General features: G+C 43.8%; 1 protein-coding gene and 1 long non-coding RNA gene across 20 annotated transcripts in view; one reads left to right on the top strand and one right to left on the bottom strand.

Annotated features, from left to right (window-relative positions):
* LOC142047387 (uncharacterized) overlaps positions 1-1,282 on the bottom strand; it is a 135,262-nt gene extending 133,980 nt beyond the window's left edge. The window contains exon 1 of the long non-coding RNA XR_012656619.1: positions 1,240-1,282. This is a non-coding gene — a long non-coding RNA (uncharacterized LOC142047387). The remainder of the gene's footprint in view (positions 1-1,239) is intronic.
* Positions 1-13,979, top strand: part of LRRFIP1 (LRR binding FLII interacting protein 1) — a 223,848-nt gene that overhangs the window by 4,571 nt on the left and 205,298 nt on the right. The window lies entirely within an intron of this gene.

Consider the following 13,979-nt stretch of genomic DNA (forward strand, 5'->3'; position numbering starts at 1 on the left):
CCACTGTCTTCTAAACTACACATCTCTGATCTTCCTGTCAGCCACCCTCTCATCTCTAGCGTCCCTCCTGTCCATCATGTTCATGGCACCGGTTCCTGTATTTTGCTATCCAGTCCTTCCACTCATTCTGAATGAGCTTCTGTCCTTCGAGTCTACTTCCATGATTTCTGAGACAATTTCATCCGGTTCTTCCTCCTCCGCCTTATCTGAGCTGCCTTTCGGGATGGGGTAGGGAGGCCAGTGCAACTGTGCCGCTGGCATGGAGGAGGGAAAACAGGGCCAGAGAACTATGTAAAAAGATACATTTGATCAGAACCATGCTTGTACTCTTTCCCCAGTGAACTAACACTATCCACCTTTACATAGACATGTGTTTCACTTACAAGGTCCGCATTGTGGCATCGTTTAATTACTGAGTGCTGTGGAGCTCTGGGTATTGCAGATCTCACCAGCGCAGGTCCAGCATCAAATGTCAGCTTCCATGCGGCCCATGGTAAGGCTTTATGTGTTGATATCTCCAAGCGTTCAATACACAGTGGACCTACAGATGCCATTGTTCCTGTTAAGAGGACAGCCCACAACCCCCTCCCCCTTCCGTCCTCCACCCACCGCATGGCTGCTATCATGTAAGACCACTTGTAATCATCCTCTCTCCTTCCTCCCCCCCCCCCCCCCCCACCGTGTGCTGGTAGCTGGGGAAAGATTCCGTGCTCGCAAATGCTGAAAAGCTCGCGGCTACCTTCCTCCCTCCCCACTTGTTACGTGCAAGGAAGGATTAAGCGGCAGCCCAGTATGAAAATCGCCATGTATGTCCCCTAATTAAATTAAATTCCTGAATTTCAACCAGGTTACAATGAATGATATAACTTGCTGAGAATACACAGCGCAAGATGCAGAACGTATGTTTCTTGAAATGCCAGCAATCACCGCGGAGCTTACGCAGCTGTGCTTTGTGAAGCAATGATTCGAATTACTTGCTACATGCATGGTGAGGAAAGTGTCTTACAATGGGGGACCGGATAAGCCACCTTGCCCAGAAATCTTCTGCAAAGGCTTTTTGAGTACCTCCAAGATCGATTCATGGATTTCTTTGGAGGATTTTCGCTCCATCCCCAGACATGTTAACGAACTTTTCCTGTAACTTTACTGGCTGCAAATGCATCACAAGCCCTGCTGGCAAATCAGTCATTAAAAACGCTTGTTTAAACCATGTTTGATATTTACAAGGATACACCTCACCAGAGTTCGCTTCCATGGCTTCACTGTCTGGGCTAGTGGCTTGGTGGGCTGGGAGGGTAATTCTGGGCTCACAACAAAGCTCTGGCTGTTGGGGCTAATGGAGTGCTGGTGCTGCTCTCAGCAAACTCTCCTCCTCTGCCTCTTCCTCCTCATCTTCCCCTCCACAGAATCCTCAGCCATGGTTGATATTACAACCCCGTCCTCTGAATCCATGGCCAGGGGTGGGGTACTGGTTGCGCAGCCCCTAAAATTGCATGCAGCTCAGCATAGAAGCGGCATTTTTCGGCCCTGATCCGACCTCGTTGCTTGTCTGGTTTCTGGTATGCCTGTCTGAGCTCCTTAACTTTTACTCTGCCACTCACAGAGTCCCTGCTATGGCTTTTCCCGTCATAGACTTTGAAATTCTTTCAAAGCTTTTCATTTCGTCTGTCGAACGGAGTTCTGTTAGCACTGAATCCTCTCCCCATATAGCGATCAGATCGAGTACTCTCTTGTGCAGTCCAGGCTGGTGCTCTTTTTCGATTCTCAGGAGACTGCATTGTTACCTGTGCTGATGAGCGCTGCATGGTCACCTGTGCTGATCAGAGCTCCACGCTGGCCAACAGGAAATTGAATTCAAAAGTTCGCAGGGCTTTTCCTGTTTACCTGGCCAGTGCCTGAGTTCTGATTGCTGTCCAGAGCGGTCAGTGTGCACTGTGGGATACCTCCCGGAGGCCAATAATGTCGATTTCCGTCCACACTAACATTATTCCGAATTAGTAATATCGATTTTAGGGTACTCTCTTCGTTTTGAAGGAGTACAGAAATCGATTTAAAGACCCTTTAAATCGATTTACAGAGCAGTGTCGTGTGGACGGGTGCCGCGTTAAATCGATTTAATGCTGCTTAAATCGATTTAACGGCGTAGTGTAGACCAGGCCTCAGAGACCTTTCCAGAGTACTGTACTCCTTTCTGAGGCCTGGTCTACACTACGCTGTTAAACCGATTTTAACAGCGTTAAATCGATTTAACGCTGGAACCGTCCACACTCACTGCTCTTTATATCGATTTAAAGGGCTCTTTAATCGATTTCTGTACTCCTACAAAATGAGAGAGTAATGCTAAAGTCGATATTACATATCGGAATAGTGTTAGTGTGGACGGAAATGGACATTAATTGGCCTCATTGTTTTACAGTAGCTACCCACAGTGCACTGCTCCAGAAATCGATGCTAGCCTCGGACCATGGACGCACACCACCTAATTAATGTGCCTAGTGTGGACGCGAACAATCGACTTTATAATATCTGTTTCATAAAATTGGTTTAAGCTCATTCGAAATTATCCTGTAGTGTAGACGTAGCCTGAGTCTGTTTTATCTTGCATACCCCAAGTTTCACCTCACTTAAATACTACTTTCTTACAAAATCAGACATAAAAATACAGAAGTGTCACGGTGCACTATTACTGAAAAAATGCTTCCTTTCTCATTTTTACTATATAATTATAAAATAAATTGTGACACCCCCCCCAGGATGAGAAACACTGATATAATATATACAGCAGTATCAACATGTCATTGTCCAAATGAAATTTTAGTTTGCACTGACTGCTAGCGCTTTTCATGTAGCCTGCTGTAAAACTAGGCAACTATTTAGGCCACGTCTAGACTACGCGCCGTATCGGCCCGTTAAAATCGATTGCTCGGGGATCGAGATATCCTGTCTAATCTAGACGGGATATATCGATCCCTGAGCGCGCTTATATCGATTCCGGAACTCCACCAACCCCAACGGAGTTCCAGAAATCGACATGGCGAGCTGCGGACATCGATCCCGTGCGGTGAGGACAGGTGAGTAAATCGATTTTAGATATTCGACTTCAGCTATGTTATTCACGTACATAGTGTACATAGTGTATAATGAACTTTTTGGAGGAGAAGAAAATGGTTATAAAGGCCTTGATCTTGTGCTTACTGAAGCTGATGGCAAAAACTCTCATTGACTGTAATGATGCAAGATCAAGGTCATAGGTACTGGTTCTGCATGATATTAAGCACGTGTCTGACTTTAACCATTTGAGTTTAAGCACTGAATTTAGTGGATTATTTGTGATTAAATTTAAGTGCATCAGCTTGTTTAAGGAATTTGTGAATCCGGTTCTTGTGTTAAAATGCCATTAAAAAATGTTGACACTTATTCCCAGTTGTGCTTGACTTAGCCTATGTAGTATTGTAGTGAGCAGATTTCATTTATAATAGGACAGTCTTCCATGTCTTTGCTTTCTTTTATATGTTCCTGTCCTAGTTTCAGCTTTACCCAGAAAGCTGTATATTGCTTGCATATCGCAAAGGCAAACAGTAAGTGTGATTCCTATGTTATCTGGAATTTAGCTGGATAAAGGACAGATCCATTCAACTGAAATTCTTTAATCACATTTATCTCCCATCTTTTCCCCTGGGCTATAGGGTTGAGATCTGGAAAGTTGCGAGTTTTCTCATTATTTTTAACTGCCTGTACTATACAGTTTCAATCTTGTGAGTTGTATAGTATAACTGTGGTAATTCTTTGTTATTGCCTTGTCTTCCACTCAGGGGTAGAGTGAATTCATTTGTTATGCAGTATTTGGGTTTTCGGTCTTCTGTTTCTGTTCTGTAGAGGTTTTTACCATGTTTGTCACGTTGGTATCTGAATGCATTTTGGAGTGTGACTAACATCTGTCTAAAACTTCTGGGATCAATTTGTCCAAAAATTTCCATCATAGTGAGGATAGCTAGAAAAAAACTGATGTTAAGATGGGTGACATTGTTCATGCCAGCTGTTCCAGCCTCTCTTCAGTCGCTCCCTAATGTTTTGGCAGAGTTCTGAGACATTTATGGTTTCTGGTGTGGGTTTGCTCTTTTTTTCAGTCTGTGTATCAAGTCTACAAGTTTTTCTATTACCTTCAACCATCATCTGTTGCCATTGTTAGCTTGTGGCCATGGAAGCTTGTAAATTATACCGTAGATTCTAATAAGTTATTTTTTCATGTTCAGATTGTGTATTGGTAGGCTAGTGGCCATATCAGTCCTTGGTCATGTAGATATCATTCTTGTGATCCTGAGGCCCTATGAGTCAAACTCAGAATTTATGCACTTCGTTCTTTGAATTATGGCTATTTTCTTTCCAATATAGACGTCTGTCTACTTTGAATCTTCTCAGGTACTGTCTCAAGATTACAGCTGTAACACTTCAAAAATCAACAGTTCTTCTCATATTAGTTGCTTTTGCAGAAGGAATCTGACTTTGTGCAGAGTTAGATACATTTCAAGTGTCAGGCAGTGTAAACCTCCAAAATGGGAAATGTTGTACTGTTTTTGGTGAATTTGAAGGCAATAACCCCTTTTCCTAGTATATAAACTTATCTAAAATGCAGGTGAAAACTGAAAGTAGTTTGTGAACAAGGGTAGTCGACGCATGGTGTTTCTCACCTCTACAGGATATGAGAGAGCAGTTTTAGGAGGAAGCAACTATGAACCAGTGAAAGGAAATTGTATAATTGAAGCAAATTGTAATGACAGCTTTTTATGTACTCAGTATTGGCACTTCATTCTCTGGGTGGTCTCTACGCTGGGACTTTTTAGCTGTTTTCTCACTGTTGGTTTAGCTCCGATGGAAGCACTAGCATAGATGTACTGCAGACATTTTTACCACCAGGTTGTTTATGGTGGTAAGAATGTTTGCAGACAGTCAACAGTAACATTTCCAACAGTGTGAAAATAGTTTAATGATATTTTGCATTTCCCCTCCCACTCTTTCTTCTGCACTGTAGCTCTGGCTAAGCTGATAACATTAATCAGATGTAACTTTTTTGCTACTGATTTAATTAATTTGGGAATTAAATGAATTGCAGAGTTGTAAATATATTTACAAATGAACTCCCAAGGTAAAAAAAAAAAAAAAATCATATGCTACTCTAAATTTCTAACACACAGAAAGATGTCTGCCACTGAGGATTTTATTGTGTATATAGCAGCAGAGAATCCTGTGGCACCTTATAGACTAACAGACTTTTTGGAGCGTGAGCTTTCGTGGGTGAATACCCACTTCGTCAGATGCAGGTAGTGGAAATTTCCAGGGGCAGGTATATATATGCTAGCAAGCAAGCAAGAGAAACGAGGTTAGTTCAATCAGGGAGGATGAGGCCCTGTTCTAGCAGTAGAGGTGTGAAAACCAAGGGAGGAGAAACTGGTTCTGTAATTGGCAAGCCATTCACAGTCTTTGTTTAGTCCAGAGCTGATGGTGTCAAATTTGCAGATGAACTGAAGCTCAGCAGTTTCTCTTTGAAGTCTGGTCCTGAAGTTTTTTTGCTGCAGGATGGCCACCTTAAGGTCTGCTATAGTGTGGCCAGGGAGGTTGAAGTGCTCTCCTACAGGTTTTTGTATATTGCCATTCCTGATATCTGATTTGTGTCCATTTATCCTTTTCCGTAGTGACTGTCCAGTTTGGCCGATGTACATAGCAGAGGGGCATTGCTGGCATATGATGGCGTATATTACATTGGTGGACGTGCAGGTGAATGAACCAGTGATGGTATGGCTGATCTGGTTAGGTCCTGTGATGGTGTCGCTGGTGTAGATATGTGGGCAGAGTTGGCATCGAGGTTTGTTGCATGGATTGGTTCCTGAGCTAGAGTTACTATGGTACGGTGTGCAGTTGCTGGTGAGAATACGTTTCAGGTTGGCAGGTTGTCTGTGGGCAAGGATTGGCCTGCCACCCAAGACCTGTGAAAGTGTGGGATCATTGTCCAGGATGGGTTGTAGATCCCTGATGATGCGTTGGAGGGGTTTTAGCTGGGGGCTGTATGTGATGGCCAGTGGAGTCCTGTTGGTTTCTTTCTTGGGTTTGTCTTGCAGTAGGAGGCTTCTGGGTACACGTCTGGCTCTGTTGATCTGTTTCCTAATTTCCTCGTGCGGGTATTGTAGTTTTGAGAATGCTTGGTGGAGATTTTGTAGGTGTTGGTCTCTGTCTGAGGGGTTAGAGCAGATGCGGTTGTACCTCAGTGCTTGGCTGTAGACAATGGATCGTGTGATGTGCCCGGGATGGAAGCTGGAGGCATGAAGGTAGGCATAGCGGTCGGTAGGTTTTCGATATAGGGTGGTGTTAATGTGACCATCACTTATTTGCACCGTGGTGTCTAGAAAGTGGACCTCCCGTGTAGATTGGTCCAGGCTGAGGTTGATGGTGGGGTGGAAGTTGTTGAAATCGTGGTGGAATTTTCTAGAGTCTCCTTCCCATGGGTCCAGATGATGAAGATGTCATCAATGTAGCGTAGGTAGAGAAGGGGCGTGAGTGGACGAGAGCTGAGGAAGCGTTGTTCCAGGTCAGCCATAAAAATATTGGCATATTGTGGGGCCATGCGGGTGCCCATAGCAGTGCCACTGATCTGGAGATATATATTGTCATCAAACTTGAAATAGTTGTGTGTGAGTATAAAGGCACAGAGCTCAGCAGCCAGTTGTGCTGTGGCATCATCAGGGATACTGTTCCTGACAGCTTGTATTCCATCTGTGTGTGGGATGTTTGTGTAGAGAGCCTCTACATCCATGGTGGCTAGGATGGTGTTTTCTGGGAGGTGACCAATGCATTGTAGTTTCCTCAGGAAATCAGTGGTGTCACGGAGATAGCTGGGAGTGCTGGTGGCATAGGGTCTGAGTAGAGAGTCCACATATCCAGACAGTCCTTCAGTGAGAGTGCCAATGCCCGAGATGATGGGGCGTCCAGGATTTCCGGGTTGTGGATCTTGGGTAGTAGATAGAATAACCCTGGTCGGGGCTCTAAGGGTATGCTGATTTGTTCCGGTGTTAGTGTAGGGAGTGTCCTGAGTAGATGGTGCAGTTTCTTAGTGTATTCCTCAGTGGGATCTGAGGGAAGTGGCCTGTAGAATTTGGTATTGGAGAGTTGTCTGGCGGCCTCCTTTTGGTAGTCAGACCTGTTCATGATGACAAACAGCACCTCCTTTATCAGCCTCTTTGATGATAATGTCAGGGTGGTTTCTGAGGCTGTGGATGGCATTGCGTTCTGCACGACTTAGGTTATGAGGCAAGCGGTGTTGTTTTTCCACGATTTCTGCCTGTGCACGTCGGCGGAAGCATTCAATGTATAGGTCCAGACTGTCATTTCGACCCTCAGGAGGAGTCCATGTGGAGTTCTTCTTCTTGTGCTGTTGGTGGGAGGGTACCTGTGTATCAGTGCACTGTTCAGTGTTGTCCTGGAAGTATTCTTTGAGTCGTAGATGGCAAAAGTAGGCTTCCAGATCGCCACAGAACTGTATCATGTTGGTGGGGGTGGCAGGGCAGAAAGAGAGTCCCCGAGATAGGACAGACTTTTCTTCTGGGCTGAGTGTGTAGTTGGATAGATTGACGATATTGCTGGGTGGGTTAGGGGTACCACGGTTTGTGGCCCATGTGGCAGGTAGGAGTTTAGACAGCTTACAGTCCTTTTTCCTTTGTAGAGAGGTGAAGTGAGTATGCTGTAGATCTCCTGTCTTATTTTAGTGAAGTCCGTTTTTATGGAAGTTTGGTTATTAATGAAAGTCTCCAGGTTGGAGAGCTCTTTTTTGATGTTTTCCTGTTTGCTGTATAGGATGCTGATCAGGTGGTTCCTCAGTTTCTTTGATAGTGTATGGCATAATCTCTCACTGTGGTCTGTGTAGTATGTAGATAGCAGTGGATTTTTTACCTTTAGTCCATTTGGTATGATGTCCATCCGTTTGCATTTAGAAAGGAAGATGATATCTGTCTGTATTTGTGCAAGTTTCTTCATGAGGTTGATGGATTTCCACTCCATATGGCTAAATGCAGTGCCTTGCATGGTGTCAAGTATCAGAGGGGTAGCCGTGTAAGTCTGGATCTGTAAAAGCTTTTACAGATCCAGACTAACACGGCTACCCCTCTGATACTTGACATTGTGTATGTACTTATCTTTCCATCACCAAAACTGTTTCTCGTTGATGGTGTCAGTGCTTAAGGGTGAGAGGAAAGGTGATCAATGACAAGCTTTTCTTTCAAATTCTGTTACAGACCAGTGATGATGCTAGCAGATTATTCTGTTAGGTCAATGAAGTCTGTTAGGCTGTATTGTTCCCCTCCAGAAATACATGCCAGTAGTGTTAGTAAAATCTATCAGTTCAGTAATCCATGAGTACTCTGCCAGTCTGGCCAGAAGTACTAGTGCATACACCATGGAATCCTGTGTCAGAGCTTTAACACTAATACAGTCACTTGTCAAGGCATCCTCTACATTATGATGTGGTATCTATATTTTTGTGGGGCCTGGTTGTGGTTGCCCTGTACGGTGCGGATGGGACTGACAATTTGATGAACCAGACTTGAGGCAGCACTCCTTTTTCAGGTATACTTTTCTCTGGCTGACTTCCCATCTGTGCTGTTTGTATTAGTGTTAATAATGGGCGGAGGGATAGCTCAGTGGTTTGAGCATTGGCCTGCTAAAGCCAGGGTTGTGAGTTCAATCCATGAGGGGGGCCATTTAGGGATCTGGGGCAAAAATTGGTCCTGCTAGTGAAGACAGGGGGCTGGAGTCGATGACCTTTCAAGGTCCCTTCCAGTTCTAGGAGATTGGTATATCTCCTATTATTATAAATTGATATAGAGGAGTCCAGTAAATGTAGCAAGGAAATTCATGTCAGCTGCATAAATGAAGTAGTTCTGCTACAGGCATATATCTATATTAATATTGTTTATTTGCGTAAGTTAGGCACACAAGATCATAAATTGCTATTTTTATTAGATGATCTAGAAAAGTCAGTTATACATCACAATGCTGGCATTTTGTATGCAAACTTTGATACTCCTAAAAATCAATACTGGGTTTCGTTATCTATGGGCTGGAAAACTTGTCCTCATTTCTGCTTTTTTTGTCCGTGACCATTAGAAAGAACCCTTTGTCTATAAAATTGAAGAGTGTACTAATTAGGTCCGGGAAAACTTTTTAAGTCTCTTTCTTTCTATTGAAGTTGGTATAATGTTATGAGAATGTAAATTTGAGATTTGAAAACAGTATTTATTATATTTAGTTACTTGACTAGTTGGCAAGGACACGGTCAACTTGTTTTTGCGTGTGGCTTTAAAAAGGAAACAAATGATCAATTTTGGTGAAATTAAATCAATTTTAATTTCAGCAAGTTTGGGTTTAATCATTCCTTTGCATCATTTGCAGTCCAAAAATTATGATACTGTGCTAGCGCATGGGAAGCACAATGTGTAGCTCACTAGAAATAACTACAAATTAAAGTGAAACTATCTAGACAGTCTTCGTTGTTCAAGCTGAGTGAGGTACATACAAAATATTAAAATAATCCTAAATGGTGAAAAGATGTAACTCCTCTTTATGGTAAGCCATGGTATAATGTATGTAGATGGAGACTTTTTTTAAAATATGACCTGGGTTTTGAATGATCTTTAGTAAGGCCTGGTCTACACTACGCGTTTAAACCAAATTTAGCAGCATTAAACCGATTTAACCCTGCACCCATCTACACAACGAGGCTCTTAATATCGATATAAAGGGCTCTTTAAACCGGTTTCTGTACTCCTCCCTGATGAGAGGAATAGCGCTGAAATTGGTATTGCCATGTCGGATTAGGGTTAGTGTGGCCGCAAATCGACAGTATTGGCCTCCAGGCGGTATCCCACAGTGCACCTCCAGGCACCGGCCATGTCTCTGCTATCCCACAGTTGGCGGACCATATTGTCCGATCGCTCTGGAAAGGCAGTCTGAACTCGGATTGCACTGGCCAAGGTAGAACAGGAAAAGCCCCTGGCGTAATATTTTGAACTTTCATTTCCTGTTTTGCCCAGTGTGGAGCTTCTGATCAGCGTGGGTTGGCGAAAGCTAGTCCCCAAGTCCAAGACCAAGAGCTCCAGCTTTGACCGTGACCATGGGAGAATACTGGATTCGTGGATCGCTCAAAAGCGGGGAAGACAGAATGCTGTTCTATCAGAAGCTCCGTTACAGAAGACGAAATGCAAAGCATTTGAAAAAAAATCTCCAGGCTATGATACCAGAGTCCACAGCACAGTATGCCTGTGTGAACAAGCGTAATGGAAAGCCAAAGAATACAAACGGGACAACTCATGGAGGAGAGGGAGGGGTAAGTTTTTTTTATTTTTTTTTTTTTTTTTTTTTTTTTTTTTTTTTTTTTTTTTTTTTTTTTTTTTTTTTTTTTTTTTTTTTGAGGACTCCAGTTATGTGCAAGGCAGTTCCCCAGCAGTCTCACGAAAGGGTAATTTGCATTATTGGCTGAGCTGAACTGGACGCTCCCGTAAGGAGTCAAACAATTGTTCTGAAGGTGGTTTCAGATGTTATTACCTCGTTCATCAATTTGCCACTCCTCCTCCATCCCCATGTGAAAGAAAAAAGGAAAAAAATCATGTTTCTTACGCTTTTTTTCTTCAATTGTCACCCTACTCGTGTCTACTGGCAAAACGTTTTGCGTGCTGTCGTCTAGACCGAGATGCATGCTGGCAGTCTGAACAGGCAGCATTCCTCTCCCTCTCCGCCTCCCGGGTGGCCCAACGTGTACGAGTGACAAGCTCAGGACTGCCTAGCCAGTCATTGCATCATTCCAGCACTGTGAGTGCTCAACTCGGCTTGGCCTCAGGTGATGGTCTCGATCCGGGGGCAGGCGCCTGGCTGTATAACATTATGGAAAATGACGCCCAGTATATTCCCATGCCAGATGGTATGAGAAAGGCTGGTCCGCTAACCGTCCTCATCCATAGGCAACTGGAGGCTTGAGGGCTCCATCCAGTTATGCACCTCTCTCACCTGCTTTTCACTGTCGTATTAAGAAAAGGATTCTTGTACCTGGCCCCTGGAACTATGTCATAAGCAGCAGTTGTGAAAGGCTAGCCCCCTCCCGGTGCATTTTAATCTCTTACGTCAACAAAGTCAGTAGTTTCTTATTCCTGCATTTCTTTAGTTACTAATTCCAATCCACACCAACCAGAATGGGGGGACCACGGCCATTGGTAGCCCAGGAGGGTTTGAGCCGGCAGTGAGCGAGAAGATAGGCCAACGCGGAAGTGGGTGTCGTTGGCAGGGGCACCCCCTAATAGAATGGACGATTAGCTACAAATCATTTTCTGCGGGATCTGACACAAGAGCGGCTGTGTGCTCATCTGGATAACACAGGTGTCTTCTAGTAGCACTTGCCCTCATATTCTAGGCAGGAGACTCCACTTTCCTATTTTTAGAAATTACAAGCACTCAAACGGAGGGATATGGACCACCTGTGGGATGCCATTCACATTTTTGTCCTTTGGGCGCCACCTGGCCGAACGCTCACCAGGGCACCCATGACAGCAGCAGACTGGTACAGAACGACTGATTAACCGTCATCTCATCGCCAATTTTACAATGCGCACGGCTAGATGGTACAGAACGAACTGATAAGCTGTCTCTGCTATCTTGCGGTAAAATAGAGCAAATAAATGCTGCTATGGTAGCGCATTGCAAGTACGCCTGTCAGTCAAACATCCAGGTAGACATCACGGTGGACAGGTAAAAAAAAGCTGGAAAACGGGGCATCTCATAGGTTTTGCCCGTGCTATGCGGCTGTCTGCAAGGGCAATCCAGGGATAAGGGCGCGAAAATGCCGCTTGTCTGGCCGGTTGCTTTCACGGAGGAAGGAATGAAGTGACGACATTTGACCCAGGGAATGCACCCCGACTTGAAATGATTGTCTGCCGTTGCTTTCATGGAGGAAGGATTGAGTGACGACATTTACCCAGAATCACCCGTGACACTGTTTTTGCATTGGGATCTCAGCCCAGAATTCCAATGGGTGGGGGAGACTGCGGGAACTATGGGATAGCTACCCATAGTGCAATGCTCCTGAAATCGACACTAGCCTCGGTACATGGACGCACACCACTGAATTAATGTGCTTAGTGTGGCTGTGTGCACTCGACTTTATACAATCTGTTTTACAAAATTGGTTTATGTAAAATCGGAATAACCCCGTAGTGTAGACATACCCTAAGACATTGGGGAGGACTGAGGAGGTTAACTAGCAGAGGGTTTGGTTTTGTTAGTTTATTAGTGTTTTGATCGCAGGTTGATGTTACACACTTAGGTCCTGATATTGGAAATCATGGAGCGCCACTCCAGCTGAAGTCAACTTCTTAACGAAGCAAATATATTTATTTTAGTATTAATTTGATAGATTCCTTTCAAGAACTCCCATGATCCAAACATTTGAAGTTCATTTGTTCCAGTTTGAAATTTCATTCTTTTCTAATGTGCCCTCTGCTTGGTTAGAGTTCTCATGTATGTCGTCTGATCAGAGGGCAGATGATAAATTATTTCCTGTAAAAGTATTATACAAAAAATTGAGTGACCTGCCAATGGAAGGTGGACATCAGCAACCAGTGTTTATTCTCAAGACTGAGCGCCTCCTATCAATGCTTTGTAAACCAGTATGGTTAAATCCAATTTCAGTAAATCAGTTCCAATAAATCAAAATTCATACCTGCCTATGGTGTACTTCATATCTTCATTGCAAGATTCTGATTAGTCAGTTCCCTTTTTCAAAACCCAGTCTTTTTAATGAGACAGTTGGTTTCGTGGCTGAACTGGGAGCCTAAATTCAAGGGTAGTATTCTTGGGCAAGTCACTTAACCTCTCTGTAACACTGACCCAGTTGCAAAATGGGTACTATGATACTTCTTGCAAGGTTGTTGAGGCTTTGTTAGTGTGTGTAAAGTGCTTTGAGCTCTCATGTATCCCGACAATTTGTTTTAGGTATGAACTGTTGTACATAATATATAATTCAGAACATTCAGTGAGTTTGGAGAAAGGGAACTCTTTTTATTCATACATACATAAGGATAAATAATTTAAGTGCAAGAAATAGGGCAAATCAGACAGTTCTCTGTAGTGACACTGACTCCAAAGTGGTAGTTGTGTGTCTTGTTAGATGGCCAAGAAATCTTTTTGATTAATATTTGGCAGTTAAAGGTGCATGAGTCTTCTGGAAATCTGACATTCTATAGAGTGCTATATAAATATTTTATCCACTCTGTCTGCCAGCTAGAGCCATCATAGAACCAGTTGTTTGTTAGTATTTCATTAATATTTGTGAGCAGTTTATACTATACCTAACAAAACTATTTATAGATTTAAAACTTAGTTTAATTTTGACTCTTTATCACATTGCCCACTAACTTTCTGGTGGTTTTAGCATAACCTATACCTAGAGTGCATCAATAGCACAACATTTATCAGAGAGAAAGCAGATCTGGCTTTATATCTCTTTTGCTAGAGTAAAGCAGAACATTATGGAAGCTACTGGACCCCATGTACGCCTGACCCTGAACCTGTTCAACCCAGTCATCAGTGACTTTGATGCAAAGATTAGGCCCATAAAGAGGAAGCTGTAGTTGCCGGTAGGATGGTGAGAAGTGTTTCAGTTACTAAAAGGTTAGTAGTTCATGGAGTAAATGTGCTCTAATTCTTCTGTGATCTTCCCATCTCTTCTAAGGTATTGTACTTATATAGTGTAGCGAGGGGGGTCCCCTCCCCCACGCTCCTGAGACAGGGCATAGGCTAGGGATCCTGCAGCCCCGGGCAGAGGCCCGGCCGCCTATCCCCGCCCCTAGGAAGTCAAGGGGCGGGACCGGAAGTGCAAGGCCCCCTCGGCCTGTTCCCGCCCCCAGGAAGTCAGGGGGCGGGACAGGAAGTATAAAAACCCGGTCCCA

Source organism: Chelonoidis abingdonii, chromosome 10, assembly GCF_003597395.2.
Source record: "Chelonoidis abingdonii isolate Lonesome George chromosome 10, CheloAbing_2.0, whole genome shotgun sequence".
Taxonomy (NCBI): domain Eukaryota; kingdom Metazoa; phylum Chordata; order Testudines; family Testudinidae; genus Chelonoidis; species Chelonoidis abingdonii.